Source organism: Vulpes vulpes, chromosome 9 (assembly GCF_048418805.1).
Source record: "Vulpes vulpes isolate BD-2025 chromosome 9, VulVul3, whole genome shotgun sequence".
In the NCBI taxonomy this organism is placed as follows: domain Eukaryota; kingdom Metazoa; phylum Chordata; class Mammalia; order Carnivora; family Canidae; genus Vulpes; species Vulpes vulpes.
Window position 1 is genome coordinate 39,708,800 of NC_132788.1, and position 21,849 is coordinate 39,730,648.

General features: G+C 38.6%; 1 protein-coding gene across 16 annotated transcripts in view; it reads left to right on the forward strand.

The window, feature by feature from the left end:
* Positions 1–21,849, forward strand: part of WASF3 (WASP family member 3) — a 134,124-nt gene that overhangs the window by 25,234 nt on the left and 87,041 nt on the right. For 2 of the 16 annotated variants that reach the window (XM_072719851.1, XM_072719861.1), the window contains exon 1: positions 4,498–4,653. The exons of 12 other annotated variants lie outside the window; for them this stretch is intronic. The gene's annotated coding sequence lies outside the window, so the exon portion shown is untranslated. Of the gene's footprint in view, positions 1–340; positions 2,608–4,497; positions 4,654–7,839; positions 7,982–21,849 lie in introns of those variants that run through there. 2 more of the 16 variants (XM_072719867.1, XM_072719863.1) reach the window with 2 other exon arrangements.

The following is a 21,849-nucleotide window of genomic DNA, read 5'->3' on the forward strand; positions in this document are numbered from 1 at the left end:
GAGATGTCTGCATTTCCCATAATTTCCTACTGTGTATTTTTGGCTTTCCGGTATATAAGATTTCATTTTAAAAAACAGCCGTTTAAACTTTTCCTTTTAGAAGAGTATTGGGATATATTCATTAATATGAATGTGTCTAGAAGTGGGTTTTCATAGAGGTGCTGTAGGATAATGTGGGTTAAAGATATTTTCAGTTTCCATTTCTGTCAGGAACATTTGAAACAATCTCAGCGAATGGCATTATGCTCTCAGTGGGCTTTGTATAAAACTGGCCAAGCATTATATTTCATATTCTTTTGTTCTAATTAGCATTCAAATATTATTTCTAAAGAGTTGGATTTCATATAGTTTAGTGCTTCTTGGCATTTCTCCCCCTAATTTTCTAGTGTCAGCCTCAGATTATTTCTAGTAATTTTGGAATTTCTTTTCTTAAAGATTGCATTTGTTTTTACAGACATTGATTATTAATGAAATGAGGAACCCTTCCTTATCTGGGAGGAATGGAATGTGATTTCTCTTCCTAAATTGAGTAGAATTTGATTTATCCTTGTCTTCTCATTGAAATGCTAAAATAAATAAGATGTAGCAAATTAAATTTAAGTTCCCAGAATTTTTGAAGTTGTACGGATATGAACAATTAGCGAATTAAAGCAAATTTTTGAAAACTTGAATGAATCGAAGCCTAGGGTGGCTTGAATTGACCAAAGCATTTTGAGCTGGTTCCCTGCCCTCTCCTCCAGATGCGATGCAGAAATGATAAATACTACATCTTAAGGTTTTATTTGAAAGCTTTCTTTCTGTTTGGAGAGTACTGAAGTCCACTTAGCGTAGTTCTGTAACTGTTATGTTTTCTTGTACGTAAGTTGCTTTGGTTAGCTTCAGTTTTCTTAATTTGCTGTTTTTCCTTTCTAGTGAGATTTCCTTTATGTATTTGTTTAATAGTTTTATTATCTAGAGTTTTACTTTCACTGATTCCTTTAGAAAGGAAAGTAAGGGGCAAACTTCTTAAATTCATATTGTGGTAGAAGAAAGCAGTGAGAGTTGGAGAGAAGGACAGAGAGTAGTGATGAGCCTCTTGTCCAGTTTTAAGACAAGTTAAGGTAGAGAAATCAGTTGGAACCCTTCCACTCTTGCTTGAAGCTGCCTAGCGTTCTAATGAAAAGTTACTGTTAGCCTAAAGGATTAAAACAGCCAGTTATTTTACCACCAAGATGGGTTTATTTAGGGATAGCAGAAAATTGCCATTTGGGGCATGCAGGCTGTGGCAGGCAAGTCCCACAGAGGAAGGAGAGAAATGTTTATGGAGGAGGAGGAAGAGGAGAAGGCGGAAGTTGGGAGGGGTTGTTTAACAAAAGTCCCTTGGAGAGAAGCAGGAGTTCAGGCTGATGATGGTTTCTCTTTGGCTGAGTTGCATGGCTGGCTGGCTGAATTCCTTGTAGAGATAGGATGTCCATCTTTTCCTTTTGGGGCCTGTGATTGACAGTTCTTCCCATAATTGATGTTGAATGGGCCTCCCTGCTCCATTTTAGTGAGATTTCCCCTTTTCGTTTTCACATTACAGAACCGCTGATTTTGTGGGTAAGGGGTTCTGAGGTATCTTGTTATCAGTGGGAGTGAACCAGAACTTCTTGGCTTTTTATTTTTAATTACCTCTTACCAGAGCTTTTTTGACAACCATTTGCTACAAACCAGGCTTTGGTATCAGAAGAGCAGCAGAGGCTGTTTGGGATATTGAGGAAGAAGGAATATGTAGTGGTGCTTTGGGATAGGATGTTAGCAGGTGCAGACTGAAATATATTGGCTTTTGGGACTTAGAAGTGAAGGCATTTTCTTTGAGTATTTGGTAGGTTTGTGGCTGATAGACAGTGGTTCCTGTAGTACCTCAAATTCCCCTTTACAAGTTCTTCAACCAAATTTGTTTCCCCTATATAGAGTTTAAGGCCTACCTTTTGCACTTGTCTCATTTCTAACTCACTTAATGCTTCTAGACTTCCTTTCTTTTTTTTAAACTCACTTCCAACAAATGAATGCTCTCTTTTTGGAACAGTGGGATGTACATAAATGCAGTCATATGTAGATGGTGCCTGACTAGACCTACCTCTGTAGGCTTCAGGCTCAGGGCTAGTTGATTGCCTCCAGGACAGGATGAGACAGAATTGCAACCCAGGTCAGGAGTGGGGCTCTGGGTCCAGACTGATTGGGGTTCAAGTCTTGGCTTTGCCATTTATTAGCAGTGTGGTTTGGGGGGCTTTTGTCAAGTTTGGTGAGCCTTGCTCTTCCCATCTATAAAACAGTGCCTACTCCACAGAGTTGTAAGCAGTAAAGGAGAGCATGTAAATAATAAATAAAGGGTTGAGAGTAATGTACCGAGAATAGAAAATTACCCAGTAGCCAGGAGATAAAGGACAACAGCAAGAGTAAGAAAATTCTCGAGAAAGTTTCAGATCTGTGTGTGTAACTTTGACCATACTTTTGAAGAGAGGGACAGAACAACCTATGTGTCCTTTTTCTTATTATGAATTTGATTATATTCCTTGTTTTTGTTGTTTCTTTAGATAGCTTTTCAGAAAAGTGGCCCTGAACACACCATCCTGTGGGGCTTGGACGGTATATATCTTTTCATTTTTTGTTTTATTTTTAAAAATTCTTTAAGGGGGATCCCTGGGTGGCGCAGTGGTTTGGCGCCTGCCTTTGGCCCAGGGCGCGATCCTGGAGACCTGGGATCGAATCCCACGTCGGGCTCCCGGTGCATGGAGCCTGCTTCTCCCTCTGCCTGTGTCTCTGCCTCTCTCTCTATCTCTCTGTGACTATCATAAATAAATAAAAATTAAAAAAAAATTCTTTAAGGATTTTTGAATGAGTCCCATGTTTTCATTTTTCTTTTTCTTTGTTTGCTCTTATACTTTTTTTTTTCTATCATAAGTGTACTGTTTAATCCTCATCCCTTATTTCACCCATCTCTCCACCCACCTTCCCTCTGGTAACTCTGTTTGTTCCTTATAGTTAGAAGCCTGTTTCTTGCACTGTCTCTTTTTTCCTTTGCTTTTATTTTATTTTTTTAAATTAAATGTATGAATGAGATCATACAGTCTTTGTCTTTCTCTGACTTATTTCACTTAGCATTATACTCTCTAGATTCATCCATGTTGTTGCAAATGCAAGATTTCCTTCCTTTTTATAGCTGAGTAATAATCCTGTGTGTGTGTGTGTGTGTGTGTGTGTGTGTGTACACACACACCACTTCTTCTTTATCCATTCATCTGTCCCTGGACATGGGCTGCTTCCATAGCTTGGCAGTTGTAAATAATGCTGCATTAAACATTGGGGTTCATGTTTCCCTTTGAATTAGTGTTTTTATATTTTTCGAGTAAATACCCAGTAATTACATTACTGGGTTGTAGGGTAGTTGCATTTTTAACTTTTTGAGGAACTTGCATATTGTTTTCCATAGGGGCTGCACCAGTTTGCATTCCTACCAACAGGGTTCCCCTTTCTGTACATCCTGACCAACACCTGTTGTTTCTTGTGCTTTAATTTTAGCCATTCTGATAGGTACGAGATGGTCAGTGTAGTTTTGATTTTCATTTCTCTGATGACGAGAGCATCTTTTCATGTGTCTGTTGACCATCTGTAAGTCTTCTTTCGTGAAATGTCTTCATATCTTCTGTCCATTTTTTAATTGGATTATTTATTTTGGGGGGTATTGAGTTGTATCAGTTTTTTATATATTTTGGGTATTAGCCCTCTATTGGATATGTCACTTGCAAATATCTATTCCCATTCAGTAGGTTGCCTTTTAGTTTTATTGATTATTTCTTTCACTGTGCAGAAGCTTTTTATTTTGATGTGGTCCCAGTAGTTTATTTTTGCTTTTATTTTCCTTGTCTCAGGAGACATATCGAGAATATGTTATTGTCAGTGTCAGAGAAGTGACTGTTCTCTCTTCAGGGGTTTTTATGGTTTCAGGTCTCACATTTAGGTCTTTAGACCATTTTGAGTTTATTTTTGTGTATGGTGTAAGAAAGTGATCCAATTTTCATTTTTTTGCAAGTGTCTCTCCAGTTTTCCCAACACCATTTGTTGTAGAGACTTTTTTCTATTGTATATTCATCTCTTTTATAGAAGATTAATTGACTATATAATTGTGGTTTTATTTCTAGGTTTTCTGTTTCATTCCATTGATCTGTGTGTCTGTTCTTTGTGCCAGTACAATATTGTTTTAATTACTATAGCTTTGTAATATAACTGGAAATCTGGAATTATGATACCTCCAGTTTTTTTTTTCATGATTGCTTTCACTATTTGAGACCTTTTGTGATTCCATACAAATTTTAAAATTGTTCTAGTTCTATGAAAAATGCTGTTGGTGTTATGATAGGAATTGCATCAAATGTTTGATTGCTTTGGGTAGTATAGACATTTTAACAATTTTTGTTCTTCCAACAGGTTAGACTCTATTTATTTATTTAATTTTTAATTTTTATTTATTTATGATAGTCACAGAGAGAGAGAGAGAGAGGCAGAGACACAGGCGGAGGGAGAAGCAGGCTCCATGCACCGGGAGCCTGATACGGGATTCGATCCCGGGTCTCCAGGATCGCGCCCTGGGCCAAAGGCAGGCGCCAAACCGCTGCGCCACCCAGGGATCCCCAGGTTAGACTCTTTAAATTACTTTTCTGTATTACATTTATACATAAGTATCCCCTTTCCTCTTTTAAAAGCCTTTATAGTCTTTTGAAGCCACTCTGGCTTTGTTGTAGTTTGCCTTTGTGATTAGGAGGGTGTATACAAACCTGTTCTGTCTCTTCAAATAGCAGATAGTAATAGGAGTCAGGGGTATGGTTGCCACTTATGAAACTTGGAAAGGTTTGGAGTGCAGAAGCTATTTGACATGCTCAAAAAGTCCCTCAAAACTCAATTCAGTGAAGTAAATTTTGGGCTTAGTGCAGTGAATATGTGACCTTCTGTAAGATACTGCCATTTTTGCCTAATGTTTGCTTAACTTCTAACTTTTAAGAGGGTACCCCCGGTGTTCTCTTACCATCTCCACTTTCTTCCCAAAAGACACTCACTTGGTTTTACAGTATTGTGGAGATTCAGCAAACATTGTAATAAAGCCACCTTCTTCTACAGTGCCTCTCTTTCTCTGGCATCATAGATTGCAAGGGACCAATAAATTAAGAATGCTGTGTTTTTTTTTTTTTTTTCTACTGCCTTTTCTTGAGGGCTAATGGTTTCTGCTGGAATGCAAATGACATATCTAAGGATTTTACAGATCTTGACTGAAAAATTCCTGACTGTGGCAAATGAGAATGTTTTATTAATTCCTGGGAAATACTTCCTAAGAGTACTTCTCTAGAGTGCTTATTTTTAAAGTGTGACTTTAATTGCTATTACTATGCAGAACATAATTTTTATGAAACAGTAGTAGGATCTGGAATTAACACTATCTGGCCTCTGTTCACCTAATCTGTATTTGATACATTTAATGCAGTTTATTGGGAGTTTGGTTGTTAACCAGAATTATTCATTACAGAAATTTATTAAGGACAGTTTATTGGAGTTGACTTATAATTTCACTCATGTTTTCATAATTAACCAGGTTTTTAGGATGACTCATTTGATTTCAATCATTTTTTAAATTAAAATAAGGAACTTGTAAAATATTCTTCAGGTTTATGTTCAGTTATGCAGAGAACAGTCACAGGCAGCAAAGAAATGGGATACTTATTTAGGAATTTCAGTTGCTAGTATTTGGGATAAGAGGTTTTGTAATCTCTTTGCAAAGTCAGTATTGCCCTGTAGACTGACCTTACAGAAAGTTGTAACTGTTTCAGAGCCTTTTAAGGGAAAAGATGAAAACATTATTACTCCTTTGTAGTTCTGATAGTGCCTGCTAAGTGGACAAGGGAGTGGAGGAACGCCACCATTCCATTCTCTGGGTAAAGAGCGTAGTGTGGCGGCAGACGCCCTCCAAATTGGAGCCTCCGTCATAAAACACACAATATAATGCTCCAAGCAATAATGTGGGAAGCAAAAAAGGAAGAAAGGCTTTCAGACAAATGGCCTGACGTGAGCTAGTGCATAATTATAATAAGTGATATGTCTAGGTCAAAAAGGAAGAATGCATTGTTAAGAACTTGGAGAAAGACCCAGCGGGTCTGCAGCGGGGCGGTTAAAAAAAAAACTTGGAGAAAAACCAGATATGGATAAAGCAGAAAAGTGTATAGAAATAAAAATAACATGGTTTCTGGATCAAGGTGATATGTAACTAATCTGATTTTTTATTGTTGTTGAGAGAGAGTGTATGTGTGTGTGTGTGTGTGTGTGTGTGTGTGTGTGTGTGAGAGAGAGAGAGAGAGAGAGAATGTGTGGTGGGGGCGGGGGAGGGAGAGCAGAAGGAGAGGGAGAGAAAGAATCTTAAATAGGCTTCCTGCTCAGTGCATAGTCCCATGTGGGCCTGGATCTCAGGACCCTGACAAGAGTCACTTAACTGACTAAGCCACTCAGGTGCGCCAAATGATCTGAATTTAAATAGCAGCTGTTTATAGTACCCTGCGAGTGGAGTACCTCACTTAGTGGATGGGCTATTACAGTAGTAATACGTAGTAGTACCTTTAGGTTTTGAACTGTGAGTCACTTAGGTATACCTAGTATAACTAGTTTTTTTTTTTTTAATCACATAGTTAATTACGACTTGCTTACAGTAATAAATTAGATAAGTGAAATTTTGCTTCATCAAGGCAGTCATCTGTGGAGATTTGAGATTGAAGCATAACAAATGTTACTGGCTGTTGGTTAAAGCAGATACCCTTTCCTTATGGTTTGTTTGACTAATAAGCTAGCTTCTGGAAGGCAGAAGACTGGTTCTTTTTCACCTTGGAGTTTGGCATAATAGCATGCATATAGTAGGTGCTCAGTAATCTCTTTTGATGCTGTTAATTTGGTAAGCCTTCACTGCTGAATGTGCATGTTACCATAGACCCCAGGGCAAGTTTATTCATGGGAACCTATTGACCTCTTCATGGCTTTACTGGTTTTATACCAAAACGCATAATGAAAGATAACACCTTATTGTATGTCTGGTAGTTTCTAACAAGAGTGGAGGTAACAGCTGTAGGTGGTACTGTAGAAGTCTCATGTCCTAGGCTTATGCAATGTTTGAGGCTGTTACTGTGCATTCTATAGGATTTGATTTTTTTGTTTGTTCTAAAACTTCTTAGTGATTTGGGATTATATGATATACAGAAAGAATGCTGTACTTGAGTGGCATAGAACCTGGGTTGTGTGCTGGTTGGAATTTTAGTGCTGGAGTAGGGCGGGGCGGGGGGGGGGGCTTCATTTAATGCCTGATCTTGACTTTGTTGATGGAATTTTCTGTAATGAAGTAACATTTTATGTTTTCAAGTAGTTTCATGTTTGGCTTCTATTGTTTTTCAGTCATGCTTTGAAATACCTTGTCCACTACAAGATTATTGGAAAAACATCCTTCTTTGTTTCTGCTAGTTCTTTAGTGGTTTCATTTTGTATATTTTTGCTCCTTATAGAGCTTCATGTGGTATAAGGGATGAGGTAAGGACTCATCTGGGATTTTTTCTCCTGACAGGTACTCAGTTATTGATACAGTAGCATTTAATGAATAATTCTTACCCCAGTGATTTGAAATGCCACATCCATTTTATACTGAGTTCTTCCATATGTATTAGTTCCTGCACTTTCTAATCTGTTCAGTTATTAGTTGATTTCCTCAGAGGTCAGGACCACACTGTCTTAACTACTGTAGCTTTGCAGTATTTCAGTATTTGATAGGGACACTCCCTACTTTTTATTCTTTTTCAGAATTGCCTTGTCTATCTTTGCTTGGTTTCCACAAGAACTTTAAAATCACCTTGTCTAGTCCCTAATGGAATTTTAGGGGGTGCCTAAAGAAAACCTTCCTCTATGATGAATGACCCCAGATTCTTAGAGCCCCATCTGTATGGTAAGTCTGGAGATTTGGTTTTAGACCTAGTTCTGACATTAACTGGCTCTGTAATAAAAAATTAGATTTATGTTTTATAGTTCTGTAGATGTTTGCAGGTGCTTTTGAAGAATTACTGGGTACTTGCAGTTTTTTTTTTTTTTCCTTTATTTTCTCAATCAGTAGATACAACGATCATAAGAATCCTCAGGGCAGCCCTTGTGGGCCAGTGGTTTAATGCCGCCTTCGGCCCGGGTGTGATCCTGGAGACCTGGGATCGAGTCCCACACTGGGTTCCTTGCATGGAGCCTGCTTCTCCCTCTGCCTGTGTCTCGTCCTCTCTCTCTCTCTCTGTCGTGAGTAAATAAAATCTTAAAAAAAAAAAAAAAAAAAAAAGAATCCTCAAAATTTTTTTAGCATTGCAGAGGGGTCCGACCCCTTATACTTGCAAAAGTTGGAAACAACTAACTGATTGAGAGTTCTCTCAGCTCTTTTCTCTTCTAAAATTCAGTTCTAAATAATAAAAGGTGGTATATCATCAATCCAATCAAGGATTGAATTTAAATCTTTGTAGACACTGAAAGGGCTACTCTACCAAGAGAAGCTGCCGAAATGTTTCTTGGCAAGATCATTTGTCTGTTTCTTTCTTTTCCTCTGTAAGCAGTTGGTGTTTTGAAAGGAAGCATATTGTCTAGCTTTTCAAAGTTCTCTAAAAACAGGATGGGGGAGTGCGTTATTTTCGAAGCCTGTAACACGATTGCATCTTAAGCAGAATTAAGTGCTTTGAAAGCTTGAATTTGTGTTGTCATAGTTGAGCATTATGATTGAAATAACTATGTATATGTATCTTCTTCCCTTTCTGAGTGTTCATTGTTAGGTTCTGTGAGAGCCTCTAGTGAGAATGATTGGTTTATGGGAGAAGATAATCAAAGCTGTGTTAATTTTCAAAAGTCAAACTTTACATTTTGTTTTTTTTGTTTTTTTGTTTTTTTTCCAAACTTTACATTTTGAAGGACAAGTCACATCTATAGTTTATACGTTTCTATAACAGATTGAAAAATAATGGAACAAATGATAAGAGAAAATTGGTCTTCTTCTGTTGGTGAATGTCAGTCGCCACTAAATTAAAGTGAGTTTTTATTGTTTTTATTTTTTAAAGATTTTATTTATTTATTCATGAGAGACACAGGCAGAGGGAGAAGCAGGCTCCATGCAGGGAGCCCGACATGGGACTTGATCTTGGGACTCCAGGGTCACACGCTGAGCTGAAGGCAGAAGCTCAACTGCTGAGCCACCCAGGCATCCCTAAAGTGAGTTTTTAAAATGAAGAGATGACCATTTTTTTGAAAGGACCTATTTATTATTTGAGAGCTCAAGAGAGCACACATGCATGTGGGGTGGAGGAGAGGGGGAGGGACAGAGGGAGAGTGAGAAGCTGAAGCGGACTCCTTGCTGAGTGCAGAGCCCTATGTGGGCCTTGATCTCAAGACCTGAGATCATGACCTGAGTGAAAATCAAAGAGTCTGACGCTTAACCAACTGAGCCATTCAGGTGCCCCAAGAGATGATAATTTTGGGGGCTCCATTTGGAAAATGACTTACAGGATTCATTGATTTAAAATTGCTACTTAAAAAAAAAAAAAACAAACCTAAAAAGATTACCAGAAATCCTATAATTTTATAAAGAATAAAATTCTGAAGTAAAGGATAAGGTTTGAATATGTTGAGTCTAGTTATACTAGACTCAATCTATTTTAAAAAATGTAAATAATGTTATTAAGAAGGAATGAATATGAAAATTAGATAAGCTGATATCAATTATCGTTATTGAAATTAGAAAGTTTAGAGGGGGGAGATTAAGAAAACAAATGCAAGGAGAAAATAATCTTTTTTACTTATTTATTCATGAGAGACACACACCGAGAAAGAGAGAGAGAGAGAGAGAGACAGACAGAGACAGAGAGAGAGACAGAGAGAGACAGAGAGACAGAGACACAGGCAGAGGGAGAAGCAGGCTCCATGCAGGGAGCCTTGATGTGGGACTCATCTGGGGTCTCCAGGATCACGCCCTGGGCTGAAGGTGGTGCTAAACCGCTGAGCCACCCGGGTGGCTCATAATCTTTTTTTTTTTTAAGAGATTTTATTTATTTATTACAGAGAGAAGGAGAGAGGGAGCAAGGGGAGGGGCAGAAGGAGAGAGAGAAGCAAACTCCCGGTGAGCGGGGAACCCAGGGACGTGGGGCTTGATCCCAGGACCCTGAGATCACAACCCCAGCCAAAGGCAGACACTTAATGGACTGAGCCACTAGGCCCCCCCAAGCAGGAAATAATCTTAAGAGTGAAAGTCAGTTTATTGAATCCACAAATAAGTCAATTGTGAAAGTCAGTTGTTTATATGCTAAATAGGAATACAGTATCCGAGGAATGTGAGACTTCAGATAAAGTGCTTGAGTTTACATTTCTTTTCTTGAACAGTACATGTGACTAGAATAAACCAGAATCAGAGACCCAGTTCCACTTTCCTGGGAGGGAAGCTGGCGCCCTGTGGCTAATGCCTATCTTGGTCTAGTCAGCTGTGGCCAGGAGGTAGGGTTGGGGGTCACAAAGTCAGGTGCTTCAAAGAGTCTTTAACCCCTCATGGTTCTACTAAAGCCAAACATACCTTAAAGCTGACTTCCAATTCAGTTGTCATCACAGATTGCATTTTGGAAAATACTTATTTTTTTCCTCAGAGTGTGATCTTTTGGACTCTTCAGAGTACTAAAAAGCAAAATTTAACAATTTATACTTCCACCAATAAAGTGTAAGAGTGTCTGTGTATCCCCATCCTGGCAGACACTGGAGTTTTTCATGTTAATCTTTGCTAATCTAATAAATGACAATGGTGTAACACATTGTGGCTTTAATTTGCACTTCTTTAGTATCATGAAGGTTAGGCAGTTTTTCATGTCTGCTTTTCCATCAGCCATTGGGTGGACGGTTACTTAGTTCCCCTCTGTTTTTGTTCAACCAGATTGGTGGGCTGCACGGAGTCTTTTGTTTTGTAGAGTATTACTTTGGAAAAAGTTTCAGCTTGTTTTGTCAGGCGTCAGATTAACACTAAAAATGCTTCATCTCAGGACTAGCTTAGGTGGAATGGGCAGGTGCCAGCAGAGCATTAAAGGGAAGTGATCACAGAAGGAGGTGTCATGGTGGGAAACGTCCTGATTGGTAACCGTCGTGGTTGGTAGACAGCAAACCGTTGCTGCAAACTGGGCTCAGCAGGGATCAAGGACTGTATGGTTTAGAAAGGTACTTGTGTAGGCAAGCGGCAACATCCTATGAAGGCTTAGTTTTGGGCCTGGTGTGGCATTGTCAATAGATGCATTTGTATGAGGGGCTTGCTGTTTAACATTAGTTGAATGTTCAGAATAAAATTGGTACCATGATACTGCTTTCAAAATCATTTTGCATATACCTCATATTTAAGCCTTTCCTTGTGTTATTTCTTCAAAGCACAACGTAGCTGGGCAGATTGATATGTATAGTTTTCTTGAAATTAAATTATAGACAATTGTGTTAGTATTGGGTGGTTGGGGTGTAGGGTGTCTTCCACTTCTGAGTGAATGTTCGATCTCATGCTTTGGATTGCCTTGAACACAGATGAATATACTCCATTTGGCTGGATGTTTCTTTAGATTTTAATATTCATGAGCACTGTCATCATGCTTCTTACATTGAATTAAAGCCAAGGTAGGGCTGTCGAAGGCATTTTCGCATTTCTTTTGCATCACTTCCTTGACTGGCCTCTCTCCATTCCTGGGCTTCTGCCAGTGCAGATGAAGGTTTGCTTCATTAGCTCTCAGTGCACAGGAGTGAATGGAAAACGTAAACATGCTTCTGTTCTCGTATGTCTAACTTTCCCCTTCCCCTTTGCAACCAATTCCTTTGGGAAAGCTGAAACCGAAGACCCATGTCTGAATAGCATTTTAACAGTATTTCTCATTAATATGCTCTGTCAGTCCTCAATTTGCAAGAAAGGCATTGTCAGGATGTTCTTGGTTTGAAGCCTAGATGCTTTGATTTCCATGCTGTTAATTTCTTATCTGTGACCCTCTGCTGGGAAGTGCTCCCTCCCCCGTTTAATCACACCTAGAAGAAAAGGTAAAACTTCTGATATCTTTCTTAACTGTTGTGTATTAATAAGATTGCCATCTCATCCTCTCTGTGCAAAGATGTAATACGGTATTTACTTTTGTTTCAGTAATTTTTTAAAATTTTGACCTTTTTGTATTTGAGAAAAAAAAACCCTACAGGAAGGCATAAGGTGGAAAATTGTTGATTATTCTCTTTAAATGTCTTTGCTCCTACAGATGTGATCCATAAGAGTAGATTTTAAGCTAGAAATATCCCCTAAAAATTGACTCACAGAAAGTAATCTGATGAGATTTAAGTGCTGTGCAGATCTACATGAGGTCATTGGGCGAGGTCACCAAGGGAGAGGTCCAGATAAACACATCTAAAATCTGATAAACTTGTATTTCTCTAGTTTCTCCTATATAAAAAGTAGGAATAAAATGGTATTCATTCTTTCAGCAGCTAGTTATTGAATACCTACTATGTACCATGTACTGTTCTGTGCACTGGGGATAAATCAGTGAACTAAATATTAAAAAAATCCCTGCCCTACCCTCAGAGCTGACATTTTAGGCAGTAAAGGAGCTAATTTAGTCAATTACACACAGGCGCAGAGCTTACCAGACAATGATAGGTACTGTGGAGAAAAAAAATCATTAAATAGTAATTTTATGTGAGGTGGGGTCAGAGAAGAGTGTTCCAATAGAGATTTGAAGGTGTGAGAGGAGTTGGGTGGGTGGGGAGAAACATTCCAGGAGAGGTCATAGCCAATGCAAAGGTCTTAGGGCCTGGCAGAAGCCTGGTGTGCAGGGAGAAATGGGAGGAGGCCAGAGCAGGGAGGCCACCTGAAGTAGAATGAGAGAGGGGACAGAGCGGTAAAGAGAGGGAAGGAGGCAGGTCCTGTAGCTCTTCCAGGTCGTCATGAGATCTTTTGCCTTTCATCGGAGTGAGATGAACAGCCATTAAAGGGCTTTGAGTGGAGGAGAGACGGGATCCGACTTCTCTTTTGGTAGAATTGCTCTGGCTTGATATAATGGAGAACGGGAACAAAGGGTAGTGGCAGGAGACCAACCAGGTGGAGTCATCAGGTGAGAGCTGGGGTGGGGGTGGGGGACCTGGGTTAGGGTGGAAGCAGTCGAGGTGGGAGGAGGGAGGAGCTGTCTGCCTCGGATATATTTAGAAGGCAGAACCACCCAGTAGGATTTCCTGATGGATGCGGTCTGAGGTATGTGTGAGGGAGAGGGTTTGACCTGAGCATCTGCGAAGGTGGAGGTGCCATCAGCTGAGATGGGGCAGACTGCAGGTGGTAGCCAGGGTTCATTCCTGGGCAAGTTAAATTTGAACGCCTGTTAGATGTCCATGTGAAGATGTAGAGGTCACTTGTGCATCTGCTGTTTTGAATCAGGGGAGTGGTCTCGGCTGGGCATGTAAATTTGGAGTGTCAGTGTGCATTTGGCATTAAGATCGTGAGCCTGGGTGAGACCAGGAAGAGAAGTGTGGTCAGTGGAGAGCAAAGGTCCAGGGAGTATGCTCTGGTTCTTCAGGTTGAGGAAGCTTTAGGAGCAGTTGGGTGTTGATGCCTGTAGCTCTTGGTTATTCTTTGACATACTGCTTCTCTGCCTGGTTCACTGTTAGTTTTATTCCCAGTGAACTCAGCTGTTGTTTCAGAAAGGATGTCTGGCTGGAGGACATATATTAGATAGTAGTTCTCAGTGACCTAGGAGGACAAAGGAAGCTGTTTTACTGTTTTGCTTTCCACATTAGACTGATTCTAGATTGTTCTGGATTTTGCTTGATCTCTGTACTGGTAAGCTTTGCTATATTATGGCTTTAACAGAGTTTATGATGTCAGTGAACCTCTGCAAAGTGCTTTATTTAACTAGTCTCTAATGAGATAATATCTCATTCTGACAGTTGACTTTTTAAAAAGCAAGTAGTTAGTATTAATTTAAATCACATTTACTGGGGTGCCTGGGTAGCTCAGTCAATTGAGCATCTGCCTTCTGCTCTGGTCACGATTCCAGGGTTCTAGCATCCAACCCCACATGGGGTTCCTTGCTCATTGGGGAGTCTTCTTCTCCCTCTCCCTGCATCTCCCCCTGCTTGTATTCTCTCTCTCTGTCAAATACATAAAATATTTTTAAAAAATAATAAATCACATTTACTTTTCAGGAAATGTTTCAGAATACTAGGAATATTTTTGTGTTTTTTTGGGGGGTGGGGTGTGAATCTCAGCACTTTCTTCATGGCATTATATAGAACTTTTACTTTATAATGCTTTCTCGTCTGCCTCTGTCTCTGCGTCTCTCTCTCTCTCTCTCTCTCTCTGTGTGTGTCTCTCATGAGTAAATAAATAAAATCTTTAAAAAAATCATGCTTTCTCGTTTCTCTCTCTCATACAAAAACATTCTTATCAATAATCCACTGAAGGGTAATTTGATGAGGATAAATGTTGAGCTGTGTGTGCGTGAGATTTAGATACAGAGAAATTATTTTGAAGGGTGTTTCTGTAATATGTTGTACAACTGTGAGTATTTTCAGTGCTCTTCTTCAGTTTAGTCTTGTCACAAATTGATTAAATAGGATGCCTGGTGGCCCAGCGGTTGAGCGTCTACGTTTGGCTCAGGGTGTGATCCCGGAGTCCCAGGATCAAGTCCCACGTCAGGCTCCCTGCATGGAGCCTGCTTCTGCCTCTGCCTGTGTCTCTGCCTCTCTCTCTCTCTCTGTGTCTTTAATGAATGAATGAATGAATGAATGAGTGAATGAATAAATAAAATCTAAAAAAAAAAAAAATTGATTAAACAGCCTGCTGCTTGCATGATGGGAAGCAGTCCTTAAGTTTCAGTAGCATTTTCAGTCCTGTTTCTAGGGCCCCTGTGATTTTAAGTGAGTTCGGGTCTCCATGCCATGTGATAGTGGCTTAGTGAGTGAATGAACTTGGGTGAACGTGTGTGTCTCTGGGGGCAGAGGGTTGTACTCTAACGAAGATGGAAAATGGAAAACATACTTTCATAGCTTGTAGATGGAGGGCTTACATGTGAGATTTCTTATGTTGGGCGTTCAGAGGCATTCATTTAGGACCAGGGCAGTTCAGCAAAAGCACAGGCTTCCTTACCTATGTTGCTTTCCTGTAGTTCCTGAGTTTCCTGGTTTGAGAGTAGGAAAGTGAGAGTTTTTATGGAAATTCTGCCTCCTGAGGATGAAGGAGAAACCATTGAGGGCCTGCGCACTTCCTGTTCACAATTACACCTTCATTTTTCTAGACCATTTACTTATTACTGAGCCACCTAAAATGTGCTTTGTTTTAAATTTTTATTTTACATTACTTTTAGTATTAATCTTGAGGCTTATTTCTTTTAAGTCAGTTTCAGATATTTCTATATAATTAATTGATCATATTCTCTTATTATATCACTTGTCACATTTGTCTTTTTAGCACTTATTTCATTTGAGATTCCCTTGCAGGGTTTATTTATCTACCCTTTCTGAATCACTTTCCAGTAGAATCCTAGCTTCACAAAAACAAGAAATTGTCTTTTTTTTTTTTTTTAAGATTTTATTTATTTATTCATGAGAGACACACAGAGAGAGAGAGAGAGATGCAGAGAGAGAAGCAGGCTCCATGCAGGGAGCCTGACTGATCCCAGGTCTCCAGGATCACACCTTGGGCTGCAGGCGGCGCTATACTGCTACGCCACTGGGGCTGCCCGAAATTGTCTTTTACTGTACTTTGTCCCCAGTACCTATGTAGTGGTACATAAAAGGTATTCGGGAAATAGTCTTGTATCAATAAGTACTGTAGACACTGCTCTGTATGCTTTTTTATTCAATAAGAATTTTATCCCATAATTAAAAAGTTTTCTGAAGTGCTTCCCAGGTAATTTATTTTATAGATCTAGAATAATTTGCTTTAAATTAATTCTTTAGTTTGGCATATTTAATTTCTTCTCTGCTTTATTATTGGAAGTAACATCAAAGGGAGAACATCTTTATATGTAGATAGACCTTTGACCACATTTGTGTTTATTCTTTCAAGATACATTACTGAAAGAATTATTAGTTGAAATAATTTAAGTCTGAACATGTACTGACAACAGAAGTATAACAATTTGCACCCTCACTGGCATTTTAAAAGAGCCCCTTCCTTCTAAGATTTGGTCTCTCCCGCCATTTCCTTCTCATTTTGTCTTCATTCCCTCTGGCAATCCCATCTATTGCTGCTTTTACAAGCCAGTGCTGGTGATTTGTGGCCTCTTACCCCAGGCTCTAACTCTGTATGTACTAGATACTGGGACATCCCCCTGTACCTCAAGTTCACATTCCCCAACACTGTAATGATCATCTTTCCGTCAAAATCTGTTTCTTACTACCTTACCCTCTTGGGATCAACGAAAGTAACATCTTTTCGGCACCCAGGTTGGAGATGTGGTCATGATTCTCAAGCCTTCCCTTTCCTCTTTATTCTTCTTTTTTTTTTTTCCTCTTTATTCTTAACCAGTTGGTACATGCCCCTCTATTTCCATTCTTTTTGCTCCTACTTTAGTTTAAGCTTATTATCACCTCTTTCCTGGACTATTAGATTATTACTCTAAACTCCTATGTCCTTCTCTAATGCATCATACTTACTGTCAAAGCTGTCTTCCTGAAAGACCCATCTTCTATTGCTGTCCTAATTAAATTCCTTTAGACTCTCCCTGTTGCTTACAGAGTGAAGTTTGGACTTCAGCAGAGACTCTGTGCTCTGCTTGCCCTTCCTGCAAGCCACTCTTCATCATTTCCTGTAATGAGGAGTTTTCCTCCTCCTATTATTCTCCAGGTGTGTTGAACCCTTCTAGTTCCACATTAGTGTCTTAACTCTTCCGCCCCTCAGTGGCTGGGCTTTGCCTGGAATACTGTCCCTCACTTAACATTCATGTGTCAGTTCAGCTCCAAGAAGGCTTTCTTACTGTTTTGTAGAGACAGCTTCTTTTTCTGTATAGCTACAGGTGGTATTTAAGCACTTTGTTGACAAAATCATCAATGTCATTTTTAAGTAATGTTCATTTTTAGGTTTATAAGCTAGGCTGTTTGATGAACATTACTTGTCCTTGATTCCATGGCACTGACCATAGAAACTATCGTAGAAAAAATATTTAACAAATATTTGTTGAATTAATGTAAATCTCATTAGAAACATACTTTGAGTTGATGTCTTTTTAGTGTTTTTCTTTCCTTTCTGCTTCTGTCTGGTCTGGTTAGTCTCATTTCCATTCAGTCTGAAGCACTTTAGTATCTTCTGTAGTATGGATCTGTTAAGCTTGAGTTTATTGGAAAATGTCTTTAATTCACTTTCTTTTTATTTTTAAATAATTGTAGTCTCACAGGAAATTTAAAAAATTTACAGTCTTGTATACTCTCTACCTAGCTTTCCCAAATGGGGACATCTGGTATAACTGGTACTACAATAATCAAAACCACGTAATTGATATTAGTATATTACTGTTAACTAGGCTATAGACTTAATTCACTATTCACTATATTTTCAGTTGCGTTGTGTGTGTGTGTGTAGTTCTGCAGATTAACCACTGCCACAATCAAGGTGTGGTACTGTTTGATCACTGTATGAGATCTCCCTTGAGCTTTTTTTTTTCTTTACTCTCATCTACCCTACTCTCTGGTTCCTATAACCCTGTTCTCCATGTCTGTAGTTGTGTTATTTTGAGAATGTTACATATATTGAATTACAATGTATGTAACCCCTTCTGAGACTTTCCTTTTTCATTAAACAAAGTGCCCTTAGTAAAAAATGGGTAGAGGACCTGAATAGACATTTTTCCAAAGAAGACCTACAGATGGCCAACAGACATGTGAAAAGAAACTCAACATCACTAACCATTAGGGAAAGGTGAGTCAGAACTACAGTGAGATATCACCTCATATCTATTAGAATGCTACTATCAGAAGGACAAGAAATAATCAGTGTTAGCAAGGATATGGAGAAAAGGGAACTCTCACGCACTATTGATGGGAAGGTAACTTGATGCAGCCACTATGGAAAACAGTTTGGAGGCTGCTCAAAATATTGAAAATAGAACTACCATATGATACAGCAATTCTGCTTCTGGGTATTTATGGGAAGAAAACAAACACTAATTCAAAAAGATACATGCATCCCTGTGTACATTGCAGCATCATTTACAATGTTTCTAGGGTCTATTGTACATATTGTAAAAGGATGCAAACAAAAAAAAGGAGCAACCTAAGTGTCTTATCAGTAAGTGAATGGTTGATGAAGAGTGTTCCCTATACATAAGGTATTATTATTACTCAGCCATTTGCAACAACATGGATGGACCTGGATGGTATTATGCTAAGTGAAATGTGACAGGATGACAAATACCTTGTGATTTCACTTGTATGTGGAATCAGAAAATTAACAGAAACAAATAGACTCATAAATGCGGAGAACAAATTAGTGGTTGCTAGAAGGGGAGGGGTGGGGGAATTAAGAGGTACAGACTTCCATTTATAAAATAAGTGAGTCACAGAAATGAAAAGTACAGCATGGGAAATATTGCCAGTGATATTGTAATAACTTTGTATGGTGACAGGAGTAACTATACTTACCCTGGTGATCATTTCATAATGTATATAAATGTTGAATCACTGTGTTATACCCCTGAAACTAATATAACACCATATGTCAGCAATATCTCAATTAAAAAGGTTTCACCAAACCCAAGGTAATAAAATTAATCAAAACTGACTATATGGGTATGGCAGTTTCTCTTGAGAAGACTTGATAAACAAATCTATCTTCCCTGAAAATCATGTTCTGCAGCTGTGATCGAAGATAATAAGTAAAGTGAATCATCATGTTCAGGGTGTCTGAGTAATATCATTTTGCAAGATGGGCTCCACTTTAATTTACAGAAATAGTTTTGAGTAAAGTCAAGTGAATTTAAAATTTTAGAAAATGAGTTAAAAATAAATTGCATGAGTGAACAGATTCCCAGTTCAAGAAGTGCTAACAACTGAAAGTGACCTCGTTTTTCCTAATTCACTATATAATCCATAAATCTTTGGGGAAGTTAGAATAGTAGTGTTAATATTTGTTATGTTCCTAAAGATCTACTATAGTACATATGTCCACCCAATAAAAAATGAGGCGAAATATACTCAGAATGTGCTTCTAGGAGCATTTATTGTATGTGTAATTAATGTCTTACATCATCATAAAATTTTATTACAAAAACAAATGCAATCCAAAATGCCCTTACAGTCCTCAGATTGTTGCATATATCAATAATTCTTCTTTGTATTGCTGAGTAGTAAACCATTGTATGGATGCAGGATTTGTTCAGCCATCTACCCAATAACATTTGAGCTGTTTCTCATATTTTTGTATCATGAATAAAGCTGCTAAATTTTAATTTTTCTGGAGTAAATACCCATTAGTATGATTACTGAGTCCACTGGCAAGTGCATATTTAGTTTTGTAAGAACTTTCCAAACTATTTTTGCGGGTAGTGGTATCATTTTACAGCCCTACCAACAGTGTATGAGTGATCTAGTTTATCTGGATCCTCATCAGAACTATTTTTTATAATTTAACTGTTCCAATATATGGATTATGATATCTCATTGTGGTTTTAATTTGCATTTCCCTAGTAGCTAATGATGTTGACCAATGATGTTGGCTTTCAGTGTTAATAATGATTGCCATCTCTGTCTCCTCTTTGATGAAATGTTTATGATGAGAGATGCCTCGGTGGCTCAGCAGTTGAGCATCTGCCTTTGGCTCAGGGCGTGATCCTGGATTCGCAGGATCAAGTCCCACATCGGGCTCCCTGCATGGAGCCTGCTTCTTCCTCTGCCTATGTCTCTGCCTGTCTCTCTCTGTTTCTCATGAATAAATAAAATCTTAAAAAAAAAAGATAAAACAAATAAAAAAAAGAAATGTTTATGATGAAATGTTTCTCATCTTATACTTGGATTGTTTGCTTTTTTTTTTAACTGCTGAGTTTTATGACTCTTTATATATTCTAGATAGGAAGCCCTTGTTGCATATTCATTTTCTAGATATTTTCTTTCTGTATGTAGCTTGTTTTCATTCTCTTACCAGAGTCAAGAATTTTAATTTTTGACGCTTTTGTTTTTGAAAGTATTTTTGCTGGATATATCATTCTGTGTGACCATTTGTTCCCCCTCCCCTTTGTCAGCATTCTAAAAATGTCACTCCCTTGCATTCTGATTTTCATTATTTTTGATAAAGTGTACCTTTCTTACATGTCTTATTGCTGTTCCCTATATTTAGTATGGCTTTTTTTTTCCTGTGGTGGCTTTGGATATTTTCTGTTTATCTTTGGTTTTCAACAGTTTGGCTGTGATGTGCCTAAGTGTGGTTTTCTTTGTATTTGTCCTCCTTTGAATTAAGTGCACTTCTTGGTTCTGTGGGTTGATGTCCTTCATCACAATAGAAAGTTCTCACATGTTGTTTTTTGCAGATATTTCTTTGTCCCATTGTCTGTCTCTCCTCACCTTCCAGAATTCCCAATTTCACTTGTAGGCAAGCCATTTGATATTGTGACACGGATCTTGGGAGGTTTTATTGCTTGTTTTTAAAAAATTACTGTTTTTTTTCTCTTCAGATTTTCAGAACCTTCCACTGTTCCAAGTTTACCGTTAAGCTCATCGTGGTAGTTCTTTTGGAAGTTGTAATTTTCATTTCTAGCTTTTCTATTTAGTTGTTTAGTTTCTGGTTTACTTTGCTGAAATCCTCCCCTGTTCATGTTCCTCTGCTCATCTTTCCCACAAGATTCTTTAGTATGTTTAATATAGTTATATCTACTGATTGCAACGTTATGGTCATATATGGGTTTACCTCTGTTGACTATTTTTTTCTCTTTTTTTTATGGATCATGTGTTCCTCTTGTTCCATAATTTTTTATTGTGCACTGGTCATTCTGTGTAATAAACAGTAAAGACTAATGAATATCTACCTCCTAGGAAAGGGCTTGTCCCTTTTTTTATCCTACTGCTAATGTGAGGAAACGAGCAAGAGTTAGATTTAGTTCGCCATTACCTTCAAATGTTTTGAGAATGGAATCAGAACTTTGTTTTCAGCAGAGCTTCAGAATGATTCCAGTAAGACCCTGGAGATCTCTATGTTTTAGAACTAGGCTGCTAACTTTCTGAACAGTGAATGGCTCTCTCTTAGTATTATAGTTTGACTGCTAGTTTTGGGTACACTAATGAGTTTTCTTTCTTTCCAGTCTGGCTTTCTTCTAATCGGGAGATCTCTCTTTGCCCTACTGTTTTTTAACTATTTATTTATTTATTTATTTATTTATTTATTAATTTGGAGATGGGGGCAGAGAGAGAGAGTGTTAGGGGGGAAGGGGCAATGGAGTGACATGAGACTGGTTAACAGTAGAAAATCAAATTCAGTAGCATACATAAGGGGAATCCAGACAGACTAGAAATTTCAAAGACCATGAGGCCACCTGAAGCTTCTATGAGTTGAGAGGGGGAGGGCCTGAGGATGCCTAGGGGAGGGAGGCCATTAGCAGGAAGGTGAGAAGAGATGTCTGGAAAAACAGTGTTGCCCTATGATGCAGATCAGTTTCTTAGGTAAAGGGGAGTCTCTGAATGACTCTCTTCCTGGTACCAGCTCTCCCTTCCATAGTAAATTTAGGCAGTTGAGGAGGAGGCAGAGCTTTTCCTCCATCTGCTAGGTTTTGATCACTTTTAACTCAAAATAACTTTCATGCCAAAGTGGCCCATCCTGGGGCA